Raw genomic sequence first — 17,015 nt, forward strand, 5'->3', positions numbered from 1 at the left:
AGAGGGGCAGGCTGGTGCATCTTAATATTCAACTAAGTGTGAGCCAAAGAATGTGAAGCATCAGGCAGGTCCACCATGGAACCCATCATCCTGGAGCCAAAGGTAGCTAATGGGGAACCGTGGTGAAAATAAGTGCTTGTAAGATTAACTAATCACAGTGACAGAGTCTGAAAGGAAGCACTGAGCAAGAGGATCCAGGACCACATTATGATGCTTCTTCAGGGAAGGAGCTACCACCCAAAGAAAGGAATTAGGTACTCACCTGTAACTTCAGTTCTCCAACATTGGTATCTTTTATATATCCATCTGCTTGAATCATTTCCCATCTTCAGGCTGGGAATCCCAGGTACATTAAGATAGGAGTACACAGGTAAAAACATATGCACCAATCCTCATTACTCCACTTTGAGCGGACTCCCGCTACATTCCATGACAATATCCTGAAATTGGTGATCATCCTTCCAAGATTTACTTGCCCCTTCGCTTCGTCATCAGCACCGAAGGGGAGAAGGGCGGGGGCAGGTAATGTCCCTTTCCCATTCGCCCCTACTGAGTTATTTTCCGGTGGGGCTTTGGACAAACGTAACAAATATGGCAGGATCTGAGAAGGCTTTATTTGAAAATGATGATGACTATTATTCCTGCACCAGACACAGAAACACTTACACGTAGTGTTGTATGCCTTATGGGTCGCTGGAGTAGGAACCTGAGCCAGAATCTGTATGCACTTTTGTGGGAGATCCATACGGAAATATTCTAAGCGGTCGGGTACCATGTTGTCAAATTCAGCGACTTGGGATAGTGGAAAAGATGTCTGGACAATAACCTGTGATGCACCTTCAAAGGAATGGAGGGATGTGCTGACAACTGCAGCAGCTCACTGTACCAGTACTGGTGAAGCCACACCATGAGCAAGGAACATAGGATTGCAATGGTCTATCTTCAAGTTCTTCAACACCCTGGGGATCATGGATAAAAAGGAGGAAAAATGCAGGCAAAAGTCTTTGACCAACTGATTGAAAGAGCATTGCCCATTGTCTCTGGATTCCATAACCTACTTACGAAGCAGGGGCATTTTTTGTTTGTTTGGAGGGGCAAACAGATCGATTGTGGGGTGACACTACTGATTGAAAATATAATCCACCTTTTCCTGTCCTGATTTCCACTAGTAACAATAGGTCACTTGCCTGGTGAGTGCATTCACCTGTTCGTTCTGCCAGACTGGTAGATGTTCCAGAGCAATGCGAGAAATGGCCCACTTCCACTGTAACTGAGCTTCTTCTGAAACGATCTTGGGCCTTGCCGCTCCCTGCTTGGCTATGTAGAACATGGATGCTGAGTTGTCTGTTCCGAGTAGGACCAGCTGACCAGACAATCTGGGAAGGAACACTTGTAACCCTATTCTTATGGTGTGAATTCCAACACACTGATGTGGAGCTTTTTCTCTGTATCTGACCAAATGTCTCTGGTAGAAACCTCTTGCAGGTGGGCTCCCCATCCGTCCATGGATGCATCCATGGTGAGCAATAACGTACGAGTTACTTACTTTCGGTAACAATGTATCTGGTAGAGACTATTCTAGCCACAGATTCCTTAACATAGAATTATCCCCAGGTGTGAGACTGGATCTGGGATTTTTGCCACAGCATCCCTGCACGCCGGCATCATGTGACTCTGCCCTGGCGTTGTCCGCTTACGTGATGCCAGCGAGGTCACATAAGTCCCACTCCGGCGCGCCTACGTCCATTTTCTTCGGAGAACATTTCCGCGCCACAACGCGGAGCCATCAGACAAAACTGTGAGAGTATAGGAACAGTGTGCGAAAGAGCAGAAAATTGGAAAAGGGAATGGTGAGGAACAACACCATAAGGAGCAGCGCCAGACACTGCAGCACCCAAAGGCAGGGAAAGAAGAAAGAACAGAGCACAGCCCTGAACAGCAACCCTGCCAGTACGGAGATAGCAGCCCCCCCCCCACCCCCCAGAGACAAAGAATATATGAAAAAATGTCATAACATGCAGCAGGACCAAAACCCCAACCAATAACAATGAAGCGGAACCAGTTCGGGACAAACAAAGTATGACAAGACTCCAAGACAGCCCCATCACAGAATGTGACAACCCCCATAAGGAACAGGGGCAGAGGCACGGCCAAAATACCCCAACCTAGAAGATAGCAAAGGAGCCAGAACCCCTAGTAATGAAAGGGGAAGGGGAGGGTGTAGATGGTGGGCCCCATCCTGGGGCAACTAGAGCACAAGGGCACAGAAGTACCTATAAACCTATCTTCCAATGTGCCAAAAAGGGAGGAAAGGAACAAATAAACAACATGAACATCCTGTCAGAAAGAGCGACAAAATGCACTCACTGAAGACATAGCCACCCACAGAATGCAGAAGACCAAGCCAAAGGTCCTCGCAGAACGGGGAGGAAGGGCGGGCTGTGAAGGAATCTGCGGCTAGAATCGACTCTACCAGATACATTGTTACCAAAGGTAAGTAACTAGTACAAATGATAGAGACTACTAGCAGCAGATTCCTTAACGTAGAATAGATACTCTAGCCATACCCAAAGGGAAGGAGGGTCTGCGAGAGGACCCCACCAGCCTGGACATAATAGAGGGTCCCACAGGGGACAAGGCCAACGGACAGGTAAAAGAGCCCTGTCCCCCCAGGCAAGGGGAACCCCTGCATCTAGAAGACCACCAACCCCAGAGGGGATGCTGGAAGATAAGAAGAGAGGCAGCCCGCCGTCCATTAGCAGGAGCAACTAGGGCAAGGTGAAAGGAGGCCAGAGCGCCCCACACCCATTCAAGGTATCAAGAACCTCCCTCGGAAGCCCCAAGGCCCAAACAAGGAAGAGGAGCACCTAGGAAGAAGAGCAACCTAGAGACTCCAAGGAGAAGAGGTAGAGCAAAGGCAAGCCCCCCACCAGGAACACGCCCAGTGAAGAGGGCAGCCAAGCCTAACACAGCCAGAAGGCAACAGGCCAGACAGAACGGCGCCTTCAACAATAAGGCAGGCGGAAGCAGAAAGGTAAGCCCAAGGTCACCCAGGGAGTACCGCCCAACATACTGCAGGGACAGACTGCGCCCGAAGAGGGACAAGGAAGTCAAGAACCAGCTCAACCCCTAGGGAGGAGAGGCAGAACTGAAGGCAGGGCCCACTGGAAGAATCGGACAAGGCAAGGAGGACTTTCCGGCTAAAGTGCCAGAAGGCACAATGGTGCATAAAACAGTAGGTCGGCACCGGCAAGCAGGGCCAGACGCAGACACCACCACAGAACAGTGCATTCAGGGCAAGCCAGACGCCAGCCGAAGACAGAGGCCAGGAAGAACATGAAGGCCCCGGACACGTCCCCAAGGCAGAAGTCCGCACACACGGCCCAAAAAGAAGTGGAACTAGGCAGAGCCATGATGCAAGGCCACAGACAGCAGGCCAGACCAGGCCAACAACACAGCGACCTCGGAGAAACACAGCCCGGGGGGCAACTCAAGCTAATCCAAATCTATCAGCAAGAGGATCGCACCTCCAACATACAGTAACACCATGGAGAGCAGAGGCCTGAAAGGCGACCACCCCCCCCAGCACATGACAGAGCTATATAATAACTACCATTACCCCACATAGGGCATGTCACGTCCCAAGACATGGGAACCCTCTTAGGGAAAAAAAAGCATTCCGCAGCAGAGGACAACAGAAAGGCCTGTGGAGAACCCGCAGACGGCTTGCCAATCCGCCAATAAGAATAACAGAAGGCCTAGTCTAAGGGCCAACATGGCTTAGCAAAAGCCCCACCAAAAAAACACATTCAAAAAAGGGCCAGCCAGCAGCCAACAGCACCATAGTCCGAAGAAGAAGGACTCGAATGCACAGTAAACACACAGATCACACAACTGGGGCGACCCTCCCCAACAGAAGAACACCTCCCGAAAACCAGATCAACTCACAGGTCACCGAGGGGGAGGAGGAGAAGGCCGAAGCCCCGCCAAGAACCTCTGAATAGCAGGGTCCACAGGGGCGTGGAACAAAAAAAGAGCGCCATCGAAAGGAAGGTCCACCAGCCACTCTCAAACATTCTCTGGGAACACACTGTCCCAAACCAGGCATGTCAACAAAGTGCTACAGAAGAAGCCATGGCACGACCAAGCACCTCTGAGATGTCCAGAGCGGAGCGAAGAATAAACGCCGCCAGCTCCCTGCCATCCAACACATGGTGCCGCAGATCAACACAGGCACCCTCCTGAGAAGCGGCAGACATAAGGGACTCCGCCGAGTCCCACAAGCAAGAAGTGACCCTAGCCAAAACACACAGAGTGTTAAGAGCCTGCAGAGCCGCACTGGTGGAGGTGAATACATTACGCCCCCAGGAGTCAAGCCAGCGGGCCTCCCGCAAAGGGGGAGACAACAGCGGTGGTAGAGAGGGGAAGGCATTCTGCAAAAGAGGGCCCCTGGTAGAAGGGTGGAAGGAAAGACACACAGGATCACACGGTGCCGGATGGTGGCGGTGCAGAGGGTGTTGGGGCACCGGGTCCCCCGTGGCGGGGCGGCACCAAGCCCCCAGAAGAGAAGAATGGAGCGAACCCTCGAAGGGAAGCAGCAGCTCCCTACCACCAGAACACTGATGGAGGACCTCCAAAAGTTGATCTGTGGGGAAATGGGCAGCTGGATCACCCATGCGCAAGATTCCCAGAGCCATGGAAACAGCACAAGCAAAGGCAGCACCCGCCTCCGTAGGGCCCCGCGGTTGAGAAAGCAGCTCCTCAGTAGGGGACGGCTGCAAGCTAAGGCGGCCGTCCCCCAAGCCAACCGGAGGAAGGAAGGGCCAGGTCCAGAAAGGAGGAAGAGGGACTGAGGAGTGGGGGACCTGCGGCGCCTCCGGCGAAGACCGTGGCCGCGGGGAGGAGCCGTCCTAAGACGACGTTGGGGAAAAAAGCCACGACGCGGCGGCCCATCTCCGGCGAGGATGAAACCAGCAGGCGCCGAACCTCTGGAGAAGAGGAGGCATCCGAAGACGAGTCAACGACCAGCTGTCGGCCTGGCGCCATAGAATCAGCTATCTGAGGCAGGTCATCGTCGTCTGGCGCCAGGGGAGACGCCGGAACGGCCACAGCGCAGGAGACCGGGGCTGGGCCGAGGCGGCGAAGGAACAACGCCAGAAAGGCGGCGACCCGACCTCCGACGAGGCAGCCGCCTGCGTGGAGGGGCGAGAGGGACCCGGGGATGGACGAGGGGGTCCCTGCCAGCAACGGACCGTGACGGGACGAGAAGGGCCCTTCGCCAGCCCCTGTGACGCCGCCTGGGCCAGCAGCCGCCGGCGCCTAAGCGGCATCACCTCTGCCTCGGACAAGTCCACCGCCTGTCCTGAGGGCGACTCGGGGATGCCACCCGAGCCCCGGCGACCTCCCGCGACACCACAGGGACTCCCGCAGGAGTTTGCAGCGAAGCAGAGGCGCTGTGGTCCGAAGAAGGGACCCCCGAAGGGCCGCACCCCAACGGCACCACATCCTCCAAACCTGGATCCGAGCCAGGCGGTGCCGTCGCCGGAGCCACCAGCGACGCCGCAGAGGGCCCTGCACACGGCAAGGGATCCGCAGACGTCCCAGGAGGGGAAGGAGGAGGAAGAGGAGCCAGCGAGGCCTGCAAGGCCGCTGCATATCTCTCTATCTGGGCTCTAGACGCCCCCACACCAGGAAACGGCAGATAGGGGGACAACATGCGGGCCACACCACCCGTGGAGAGCCCGCTCCCCCAAAAGGCCGGGAACCAACCCTCGGTGACAAACTGCGACACTTACCGACAGGTGAGCGACGCTCTTGCGTCCTGGGTGAAGGACAATGTCGAAGACAGAGGCGGCGATTCCTGAAACCCTCTGCTGGAGCCGGGCGTGGTGACGCCGCCGACCTGGACATGCAGGCTGAAAGAAGTTTCATCCGGCGCTCCCGCCGGGACTTCGGTTTCATCTGCTGGCACGTCTCACAATCAGTGGAGTCGTGGTGTTCTCCCAAACACCAGATGCAGATGGGATGAGGATCCGTCGCCGACATCTGGCGCGCATAAGACGAGCACGTCTTAAAGCCCGAAGGCATTCCCATGAGCCTTCCACCTGCTTCTATTGCAAATCCAGCTCTTGCTGAACAGGTCTCATAAGAAGCCTGCAAAATGGAATGAGACCTATACATGATGCCATTATACATATTAGGGACATTTATTGCCCCACTTCGATTGATTGTTTTCCTACAATAGTCTTTGACACGGTCTGTAACTTTCTCACTCTTTCTGCTGATGGAAAGGCTTGCCCCACCTCAGTGTAGAGGATAGCTCCCAGAAATTGGATCTTTGTTTCAGGGACCAAAGTTGATTTCTCCCTGTTCAAGGTGAGATCTAATCTCCTTAACAGATTGATGCAAGAATTTGTGGAAGCTTTTGTTTTTTCGCTGGATGGCCGTTTTGACTAACCAGTTGTCCAGGAATAGGAACACCTGGTGACCTCTCCAGAGAAAAGTAACAACGGGAGCAAGAAATTTGGTGAACATTCTAGGCAGTTATTTTAGTCCCAATGGGTGCCATGAACTGGTAGTGCTGCCCTGCTACTGAGAACAGAAAAGTACTTCCTGTATTTTTGATGAATGGGTATGTGGAAGTAAACATCCCAAAGGTCCAGTGAGATCAAATGAAATAACAGCTTCTTTAGATACTTGTTCAGCTCTCTGAAAATAACATCAGACACGTGTGTCCAGCCATGGCACACATTGGAGTTAATTCAGAGACCCCTAATTTGTCCACCATGAAAGGAGCCTCATCTTCATTTGAAGGAGCTGCTAGTAGAAAAGAAGACAGTCTTCATTTTTATTAGGAAGAACCTGGGATGAAAACTGTAATTTCTTTGGGATTTGGAAACAATTTCTATGGCTCCTTTAGAAAGAAGCATGAGCATTTCCACATGCAGCTCTTTCACATGAAAATGATGCTCCTTTCTTGGTGGACAAATGAGGGGTCTCTGAATGGACTCCAACATATCCTCTATGGTCAATAATGGAAGAAGTTAGTTATCCTTCCTTTAGGATAGCTCTTGAAGTTTCCATCTTATCCTCAAAAATAAAATCCAGGAAGGGAGCTATGTCATGCCACATTTGGCTATCATAACTACCTAGAATCACCAGGGCATTGACTGTCTTAACTGATGTTGCTGATAAAGAGGGAATTCTACTGGCCAGTTTGTCAATGGGCTTGCTATCCTTGTCTGGCGAACTATCTAACAGTGTTATTGGAGTCTTGGTTCTTCTTTCAGCCCCTGAAGCAATTACTGAATCTGGTCTAGTATGACAAGTTGGAGCTGAATCTGGGGCTTTGCATTTCTTTTCCAGACGAGGTGTCCCAGCTAGAAAGGTAGCAAGAGTTTTTCATTAATTTCAGACCTTCTAATCAGACGGTCAAAAATAGATATGGATGTAACATATTTCTGAGATTGTGCTTTGAAGTCATAGAGAAAATGTGGTGATCTACAGGGGCCATTGGTAGATTGATTTTCTTGGCAACCCTTGCACTCAACACATGAGAATTGGAGATATCTGTAGCATCTTGTGGAATTTCCACCTGGGACAATTAAATCTCAGCCATTATCATCCCTACCATCACTGCCTGCTGGAAGTTCACCTTCCCCTCGTTCAACATCAGAATAGGTAGAACCATTAGACTAAACATCATCATCATCCATGTCTCACCATGAACTTGGGGTAGGAGGGGGTAGAGGGGATGGATGTCTTGGAGGCAAAACTGGCAAAGAAGCAGTCGGAGAATGCAGAAGGATGTGAGCAGCAGGGAAGCCCAATTATTAGTTGCTCGATGCTGTAATAACTGTAGTAAAAGTATCCATCATTTGTAGCAACTTTGATAAGAAGGCCACTGGCACTCAGACCACATCCGTCTCCCTAAAGTATCTAGGTGGTTTCTGCCTTAAATCCATTTGAGTACTTATAGTATTGCTGACACACACATTCACTAAAGGACTACTCAGCATCCAGTGTGTTCCCTTCAAAATCTGGGACATATCTGACATCCAATTGTGTTGGGCTGTAAGTGGTCATTGAGGCATAATCATTACTCTCTTATTCCTGGTCTGATTGCAGTAATTGTACTGGTGGCACATCCATGACCTTCAAAGTTGAAAATAAATCCCCCCATGTTTATTATTAACTTTGTAGATCTCAACAGTGATGCCGTAAAAGGTATGGTCGATAAACAAGGAGGGTTTGGCTTAAGCGCAGTAAGGCTGCGCCAATACTATGAACAACAAAACGAGATGCCAGTACTGCTCAGTTATTTGATTTAACTTTTGCAAAACGAGAGAACAAACAACTCATTTCCTTCGACTACTCTTTCAGTCCTGAGTCTCTTTCAAATAAAGTTTTATTAACTCAAAATTGTATTGTGCTTTTTTGTTTTTTCAAGAATTTTTCAAGAAACTTCTATATTTGACAATTATTTACATACAACCAGAAACAATTAAATTCTCATTAGGGGAGGAGGACTTCTAAATTCAATATAAAAATGTGTGAATATGTACAAGAGTGTGGTGAAATAGAAAAAAGAGAAGTCAAACATACTTCAGTTATCAATCTCAACTATCATACTGTGATTCATTCATAATCAACTTGCTCATACACGCTAACTTATACATCAGATGCACAGGAAGAAAATAAGTACGTGAAAATCGTTGTTTAGAATGCTTATAGGTGACCCTAAGCTGTTTAGTCTCTTTCTGTTACAAAGGTACCTATCGCAACTGCAATATTTGCCAATCTTTTCAAACTATATGGCCATCAAACAGTCTTATTAATCATGATACTTTATCAATGATTGCCTAGCAAAGGAAAAACAAGAAAGGGGGTCGACGCGTTTCGAATCCCAAACGTTGAAGGGATCCTCATCAGGACCATGAGTAGAATTAATCTGTAATCTTGGAGATGTCTTGTTTTTGAAGAGAAATTTGTTTGTACACAAGGAAAAAAGTTTTTGGGCGAATTTCGCCAAAAAACTTAGGACGAGAAAAGACTGACTACCGCAGTCACGAACAGCTGATTGCACCGCTGTGGATGAGGAGCCTTCGTGTCTTATTGAGTAAAGAGACCGACTACAAATTGAAGTTCACCCGGTGGGAGGACAGCCAAATGAATAGTGGAACAAGGGATAAATGTAAATGTAAATGTAAAAATGGGTGTACTTGTAAAGCGCACTGCGACTCCATGGAGTATCCTGGCGCTGAAGACCGCTGGGGAACCCGTCCTGGTTTTCCCTGTGAGATGGTCCCTTACTGGGTATCTCCAAGGTGAAACCAGGCATCCCCGGCGTCTGTGGGGGCCGTTGTAGAGATGAGGCAAGCTTAATGCCCAGAGTTGCCGAGTGTGTTCCCTGGTCAGAGTAGGCACCGAGGCAAGAATTATCAAGTCCGTTTTGACCCTGGTCCACGACCCTGCCGCATCGGGAATTGAACCCTGGTCCTGGGTCGTTTTCTGCTTAGGGGTCTGCTGCCTCTAACCAGTGAGCCACACCTCTCCATAACTAACCATTACCACCCATTCCTTGTGTACAAACAAATTTCTCTTCAAAAACAAGACGTCTCCAAGATTACAGATTAATTCTACTCATGGTCCTGATGAGGATCCCTTCAACATTTGGGATTCGAAACGCGTCGACCCCCTTTCTTGTTTTTCCTTTGCTAGGCCAATCATTGATAAAGTATCATGAATAATAAGACTGTTTGATGGCCATATAGTTTGAAAAGATTAGCAAATATTGCAGTTGCGATAGGTACCTTTGTAACAGAAAGAGACTAAACAGCTTAGGGTCACCTATACGCATTCCAAACAACGATTTTCACTTACTTATTTTCTTCCTGTGCGTCTGATGTATAAGTTAGCGTGTATGAGCAAGTTGATTATGAATGAATCACAGTATGATAGTTGAGATTGATAACTGAAGTATGCTTGACTCCTCTTTTTTCTATTTCACCACACTCTTGTGCATATTCACACATTTTTATATTGAATTTAGAAGTCCTCCTCCCCTAATGAGAATTTAATTGTTTCTGGTTGTATGTAAATAATTGTCAAATATAGAAGTTTCTTGAAAAATTCTTGAAAAAACAAAAAAGCACAATAATACAATTTTGAGTTAATAAAACTTTATTTGAAAGAGACTCAGGACTGAAAGAGTAGTCCATGCAAATGAGTTGTTTGTTCTCTCGTTTTGCAAAAGTTAAATCAAATAACTGAGCAGTACTGGCATCTCGTTTTGTTGTTCGTAAAAGGTATGGTCGTCATCAATGGTCTCTTCAGTGTCAGTGGAATGCTCGAAGTAGATGGTGTGGTATCTTTGTTGTTGACTATGGGGTTGAAGTTTTTGACAACGATTGTCTCATCGTTGACCAGGTTTCCTTCAAAGATGTAGGCTTTTTTTTGTAACAGGTAAGTCTCTGTAGCACTTAGATCGGGGTTTGTCAGGAGAGGAGGTGGCTGCAAGCGCTGTAACAAATTGATCATGCTCAGCAAGCTGTAAAAGCTTCCTCCTGTGCGCTGCCTTCATGGAAGTGCTAGATGGGGCACTTCTCACAGAAGCCTCCCCTTAAGAGGGAGTATCTCTTTTAGAGGAAGGATAATTCTCTTTATTCATAAGAAATAATGCCAAACAGATTTCTCTGTCCTTGAAGAGTTTCGGTGGAAAAAGACTTACAGATAATGCAATCTCCTGACTTATGTTTAAGATAAAGACAATAAATACATTGAGTGTGTGGCTCATCAGTGTAAATGTTTTTGCTGCCGCAAGATAAACAGCTTTTAAAAAGAGATCTCTTCTTCTTGTCAGACATGGTGACAGTTGGTGACAGTTGCTTGTCAGTAAAATGATCTCCCTGGTCAAAAAATTGGAACAATCTTACCTAAAAACAACTCAAAGAACAGTAGTGCTGAAAATTGGGCTGGTTCAAATCCAAGGCAGACTAAAATGGAAACAATTTAAGGTTCACTGAAAGCTTAGAGCGAGCTCTGACGAGGGGACTCCCTCACCCGATGTGCAGTGGTCTCAAGGGGGAGTAAGAGTGCTTAGGCTTTCACCTCATTGGCTGAAGTTTGGAGGCTTTCAAATGAGGTGTTAATAAACATATTATGTTGTTTCAGGCCTCTGGCCTTTTTACATTATATACTGTATGTTGCATGTTTTTACACAGTATAATGCTATTTTAATGTACTGGGGATTCCCAGCCTGACGACGGGGAATGATTCAAGCATGTGAATATATAAACAAGCATTGACTGGCCAATAGGTCTTACCTTTGGGACCTTATACGTGTTTAGCCATGCAGCACATTATCACCCACCGGGCAGATTTCTGTAATGGAACTAGTACTTATATAAAGTGCTTTGATACCTTCATTCGCACTACATGTGCGCAGTGAAGTGACGTAAGGGCAGTGGCATGGTGCGGAATGTCGTGGTGAGTTGTGATTTGATGTGTGTTGGTGGGATGTATGTGTGTAGTGTGTTTTGCTGGTGTGTAGGTTGGTGGTATATGTAAGTAATTTAATGTTGCTGAATTTACCAACTTCAGAAGGATGGAATGCAGAGAGTACCGTCCTCAGATTTAACCTCTTGACCTTCTGATCACTGCATCTTCTAACGGTGACTGTTGACCTCGCAGAACCATCCTATTTTGTTTATAGCACCTGTTGGAATATTCCCATATTGCTGGCGAGTTCACTCTGTTGATTTGTATGAACTCAGCCAGCCACGCTTCAGCATGCTTCTGACAATAGGCAGCTATTATATATAAACAACTCTTCCAGATGCAGAACTGTCTGACCTGGTCCGGAGGTACAGCCAGCTCATATTCAAATGCAGAGCGGATGAAAGCCCGCAGAGTAGTAGAAATTAGGGTGTGTTTAAATCCTAAATGTATTTCACACTAACTAAAAAAAAGCTGTTCGCGCAGGAAGGAGTTGAACTGCTCGACCTTGGAGAGCTGAAAGGACAGGAGCAGGACATGGTTAACACAGCATGTACCTCCTTCCCAGGCGAAGTCCGGCATTGCCTTCAGTGTCGGAAGGATGCAGCTACTCACAGCACTGAGCGAGGACAGAGAGAACACACAATCAAGGGAAGATGTGGCGTGTCAAAGGCTTCTTTGTGAAAGTGAGCCGCTGTGAACTCTCACAGTGAAAGAAGGCCCCCTTCGAGGCTGACCGCGAGCAGGCAAATGCAAACAGCTCTTTTCAAGCACTCATGCTTGTGCTGGCATTCACCTTGAGGAAGAGAGCAGCGGCACGCTTGCAATCGGTTTTCAAGTAGCGTGGCCGGGCGCACCACTGCTCGCTCCAGCAAGGTGGATGCCAGCTCAAGCACAAGTGTTTGAAAAGTGGAGATCAATTAGTAAAGGTCATCTCCTAGAGCAGCGCATGCGCGCTGCATAGGCGAGACCTATAAAAGGTCCAATGTTGGAGATGAAAGCTTTCTTGAAGAGGATAACTGAGACTCCGTGTGGGCCACTGCTTGCACTTGCAGCATTTCTTTGATGTATAGCCTTCTCCAACAAAAAGTGAGGCAGGTTTCTTTCACTTGCTCTAGTATTGAAGCACTTTACGCACCAACTTGGTAGTCCTCTCATGGAGAACCACCTATCTAATGAGTGAAACAGCTAGACTCTACCACCTTTGGGCTGGGTGGTGAAGGAAGAATTGGGAGTTAGACTGGCCATTAAGCTGGCACTAGGATGAAGGTCACCCAAAGGAAGAGCTAGGCTCTACTCCGCAAAGACCTTGAAAAAGACTGAGAATGGTGTACAACTCTCTTTTCAGTAAAAAGAAAGATCCAAGACTCAACTGAATTACAGAAGTTTACTGGTAAACTCCCAAGAGCAGCTATCACCTCCAGGCCTTGCCATCCAACTGACATAACATTCCAACAGTTTGTCAAGTGTTGCATAAAAGACACATCCCAAAAACATTCTTACTGCATATCTCCTTCCTGTAACATATTAATGAAGCATGTACATAAAGGAAAATGCTACTTACCAGTATGCATCTGTTCTTGGCATGTAGGGCTGCAGAACCACACACTTTTGCATTAGATGACCATCTCGTGGTGGGCCCGGATGATTACACTTTGTTGTTGTCTTGGAAGAGTCTTTGTCTGCTAGGTGACTCCTCCCTTAGACCGTAGTGCGCATGGGCATCGACTCCATCCTCAGATTGTTTTCGCCATTGGGCAAATGATGGAGTTGTATAATTACAGATAAGGATGACCATGTATTGTGTATCTAAATAAGATAATACTGGAACAGATATAGGCAGCCGGGGAGGCGGGTGAGTGTGTGTGGTTCTGCAGCCCTACATGCCAAGAACATATGCATACTGGTAAGTAGCATTTTCCGTTCGAGGCATATGGGCTGCAGACCACACACTTTTGCATAGATTGCACAGCAGTTTCTCCCTTAGCGGCGGTCACCCACATCTGTTACAGTAGTTTGAAATAATGTCTTTAGTACAGCCTGGCCCACACTTGCTTATTGTTTTGCCTGCACAGCTACACAGTAGTGTTTTGTAAATGTGTGCGTAGTAGACCATGTAGCTGCTTTTTAGATATCATCTAATGGTATGTTTCCTAAGAATGCCATAGATGCTCCTATCTTACGGGTAGAATGAGCCCTAGGAGGAATGGATAAAGTGCGTTTCGCTTTTTGGTAGCAAATTTGAATACACTTAACAATCCATCTGGCGATGCCTCGTTTTGAAATTGGATTGCCTTTATGTGGAGGTGAAAAGGACACAAACAGTGGTTTAGTTTTACGAAAAGGTTTTGTCCTATCTATGTAGAATAGAATTGCTCTCTTTACATCTAGTGTGTGAAGAGCCCTTTCTGCAACTGTTTGCGGTTGTGGAAAAAATACCGGCAACTCAATGGATTGTTTGAGATGGAACGGTGAAATGACTTTCGGCAGAAACTTTGGATTTGTCTTGAGAACCACTTTATTATGATGCAGTTGTATAAATGGTTATTGAATTGTTAATGCCGGGATCTCACTCACTCTTCTTAGTGATGTGACTGCTACTAAAAAAGCAACCTTCCATGTAAGAAACTGTAACTCACACTTGTGCAATGGTTCAAAGGGTGGACCCATGAGTCTTGTAAGAACAATATTTAAATTCCATCTTGTAAGAACAATATTTAAATTCCATACTGGAGAAGGTGGTATTCTTGGAGGAATTATTCGTTTAAATCCTTCCATGAACGCTTTTATTGCAGGTACCCTAAACAAGGACAAATGTCTGTTTTGTTGATATGCCGCTATAGCAGCAAGATGTAATCTAATTGAAGAGTAGGCTAAATTAGATCTTTGCAGATGTAAAAGATAGCATATGATGTTTTGTATAGAAACATCTAAGGGGTTCACGTTGTTATTTGTGCAATAGACAACAAATCGTTTCCATTTTGCTGCATAACATGCTCTAGTGGTAGGACGACTTGCCTCTTTAATGACATCCATGCAATCAGGAGGTACATTTAGATATCCAAACTCTAAGACCTCAGGGGCCAAATCGCTAGATTGAGCTGCATTGGGTCTGGATGCATAATCTCTCCATGGTTCTGTGTTAGTAGATGTGGCGAGAGTTTTAGTTTGTGATGTGGTACTAAAGAGAGCTGCAGTAGCGGTGTGTACCACAGCTGTCTTGCCCACGTTGGTGCTATTAGAATCAATGTGAGAGAATGTTGCCTTAGTTTCCGTACCACTAATGGAATTAGCGGGAGAGGTGGAAAAAGTACGCAAATTTGTTTGACCAGTTCATCCATACCGCATTGCCTTTGGATAATGGGTGTGGGTATCTGGCGGCAAAGCCTAGGCATTTGGAGTTGCTTTGTAAGGCAAACAGACCTATCTCTGGTTGTCCCCACATTTGAAAAAATGGCTGAAGAACCGGAGTATGCAGCTCCCCTTCGTGTATCCGTTGTCTCGGACGACTTAACAGATCTGCCAATTGATTGTGAACTTCCGGTAGATGTTCTGATAACAGATAAATGTTTTGAGGAATGGCCCATCGCCAAATGCTCTGCGCCAGCAAGAAGAGCTGTAGGGAGTGTGTTCCTTGTTGCTTTTGAATGTAATACATTGCTGTCATATTGTCCGTCCGGACTAGTACAGCTTTGTTTGTTATGAAATGTTGGAACGATTTTAGACCTTGAAAGATGGCTAGTAACTCCAGATAATTTATGTGGGGTACCTTTTGTTTTTATTGTCCACGTACCTTGTACTGTGTGACTTTGTAAGTGCGCTCCCCATCCCGTGAGAGATGCGTCTGTGGTCAGTATTATTTGTGGAACTGGCTCTATAAACGGCCGGCCCTTTGAAAGGTTTTTGTTGTTCCACCATTGCAGAGAGCGATGCGTCCGGTCGTCTACCACCACCAGATCTGTTATTTCCTGTCGAGCCTGATTCCACTGACCAGCCAAGCATTCTTGTATGGGGCGCATTTGTAGTCTTGCGTATGGTACTATGAAAATGCAAGATGCCATCATTCCTATTAACTGCATAAACACTCGAGCTGGTAGTGAGTGTTGTGCTTGGAATGTTTTGATGAGATTCTGCATAGCTTGTATTCTCAGTAAGTTGGGGTATGCTATTGCCTTGGAGGTATCTATTGTGGCACCTAGGTACTGCTGAGATAGGGACGGTTGTAGATGTGATTTCTTTAGATTCACTGTAAACCCCAACTTGTGCAGCAGGCAGATTGTTTGAAGCGTGTGCTGTACGCATTGGTTGTATGACTTGGATTTTATTAGCCAGTCTAGCTATGGGAATACATAAATGTTGTCCCTTCTTAAGTGTGCTGCTACTACTGCTAGACACTTTGTGAATACTCGAGGTGCTGTTGTCACTCCGAAGAGGAGCACCTTGAATTGGTAGTGCTGACCTTCTAGCACGAACCTTAGGTACTTTCTGTGAGACTGATGAATGGGAATGTGGAAGTAGGCGTCCTTGAGGTCTAATGTGCCCAGGAAGTCGCCTTTCTCTAGCAACTGTAAAACTTGTTGTAATGTGACCATATGAAAATGGTCTGAGAGTATGTGCTAGTTTAGGGGTCTTAGATCTAGAATTGGTCTGAGACACCCGTCCTTTTTGGGTATGAGAAAATAAAGGGAGTAAACTCCTGTGTTTTGATGTTGCTTTGGTACTGGTTCCATTGCATTCTTTTGCAGTAGTGCTTCCACCTCTTGCCTTAACAGTAAAAGGTGTTCTTGTGACATAGGACGTTGTCTGGGTGGTATTGTTGGAGGAGTGGAAGTGAGCTCCAGGCAATAACCTGACTGAATTATTTGTCTCATCCACCTGTCTGTGGTGATGGAGTTCCAGACAGGGAGGAGCTGTTGTAATCTTCCCCCGACCGGAGTGGAATGGTCTGGGGGGATGGAAGGGAAGTCACTGTTTGGGAGTAGAGGGGTTGCGATTGTTGTTGCCTCTGCCCTTATTGTTGTTTCCTCTATACCCTCCTCTATAGTATCCCTTACTGGGTGAGGTTTGGTTGGGCTGTTTATAAGTAAAGGAGGTGTTATCAGTTTGGAAACCCTTTGATGCGCCTCTATACGAGGAGCGACGAAAGAAAGGTCTATGGGCTTGTGTTTAGCTCCCATTGATTTTGCGGTATCCGTATCTTTCTTCATCTTTTCTAGTGCACTGTCTACATTTGGACCGAAAAGATGCTGTTGGTCAAATGGTTGGTTTCATATACTGGCTTGTACTTCTGGTTTGAAGCCAGAGATTCTTAGCCATGCATGTCTACGCAACAATCCCCCTGTATTTACTGCTCTAGATGGAGTGTCTGCAGTGTCTAGCGCGCATCTTATGGAGGTATTAGTTATAACTTTTCCCTCTTGTATTAAATCAGCAGCCCTAGCCTTATATTGTTCTGGCAGGTGTTGTATGAGTGACTCTAGCTCATCATAATGAGCTGTGTCATATCTTGCTAACAGAGC

General features: G+C 46.9%; 1 protein-coding gene across 1 annotated transcript in view; it reads right to left on the reverse strand.

The window, feature by feature from the left end:
• CRAMP1 (cramped chromatin regulator 1) overlaps nucleotides 1-17,015 on the reverse strand; it is a 1,037,800-nt gene that overhangs the window by 118,230 nt on the left and 902,555 nt on the right. The window lies entirely within an intron of this gene.

The sequence above is a fragment of the Lissotriton helveticus genome, chromosome 10 (genome assembly GCF_964261635.1).
Source record: "Lissotriton helveticus chromosome 10, aLisHel1.1, whole genome shotgun sequence".
Classification (NCBI taxonomy): domain Eukaryota; kingdom Metazoa; phylum Chordata; class Amphibia; order Caudata; family Salamandridae; genus Lissotriton; species Lissotriton helveticus.